Genomic DNA, 850 nt, shown 5'->3' on the forward strand with positions numbered 1-850 from the left:
ACTAATGATGCCATTAGAATACGCTTTTTAACCCTTTAAACTACAAATCCTAAGCTTCCCCCATCAAAATCCATGAGCTTGAATCATGAGTAGTAATTATTTTTTCTTTAACATTGGGTATATATAGACAATAGAGGTGAGTTTTCTGCTTCCCAAATGAGATAATCTATCGATTAAATTCAAATGCAGGTGATAGCTAACCAACAGCTGGAATAGCTCAGATGGTTAGAGCGTGTGGCTGTTAACCACAAGGTCGGAGGTTCAAGCCCTCCTTCTAGCGCTTGAGGCTTTTTTTTATTTTTATTTTTTTCAATAATGATCAAAACCGCATTATACATCTCACAAAACCGCATAATACATCTTCCGAGCATATTAGGTGAGACCAAAAGTTTAAGCTATTAGAAACTTGTAAATTTATGTTGAAACTGTATTCTAATTGAAGTTTTACTTTTCTTTCTTTACAATAATGATCAAAACTGAAATAAGGCTCACAAAACCGCATTATACCTCTCACATAATACATATTCCGAACATATTAGGTGGGCCCAAAAGTTGAAGCTATTAGCAACTTGTGAATTTATGCCGAAACGAAAAGATTTCTGATAAAAGGTCAACAATGCTTCATGGGAAGTACTTCTTCCTAATACTTCTTGGCTGATAAATGATAATTGTACATGCCTTACGCTTTCATAATATCTTGAGGGACTATATTTTTATCTGTGGTCATAATAAAACTTAAGTGGTTGTCTAAATGCAGATGCTGTTAAAAACTTAATATACAGAAACTGATATGCATGAGTGAATGGATGAGTGCTTCAGTGTGAATACCGAATAAGCTCTGTAATCGCAG

The 850-nt window shown here is 34.4% G+C and overlaps 1 non-coding gene across 1 annotated transcript; it reads left to right on the top strand.

Moving 5' to 3' along the window:
- The first annotated feature begins 206 nt into the window (after positions 1 to 206).
- Positions 207 to 280, top strand: TRNAN-GUU (transfer RNA asparagine (anticodon GUU)). Its single transcript has one exon. It is a non-coding gene; the product is annotated as a tRNA-Asn (tRNA).
- The last annotated feature ends 570 nt before the right edge of the window (positions 281 to 850 follow it).

Source organism: Castanea sativa, chromosome 5 (assembly GCF_040712315.1).
Source record: "Castanea sativa cultivar Marrone di Chiusa Pesio chromosome 5, ASM4071231v1".
NCBI lineage: Eukaryota > Viridiplantae > Streptophyta > Magnoliopsida > Fagales > Fagaceae > Castanea > Castanea sativa.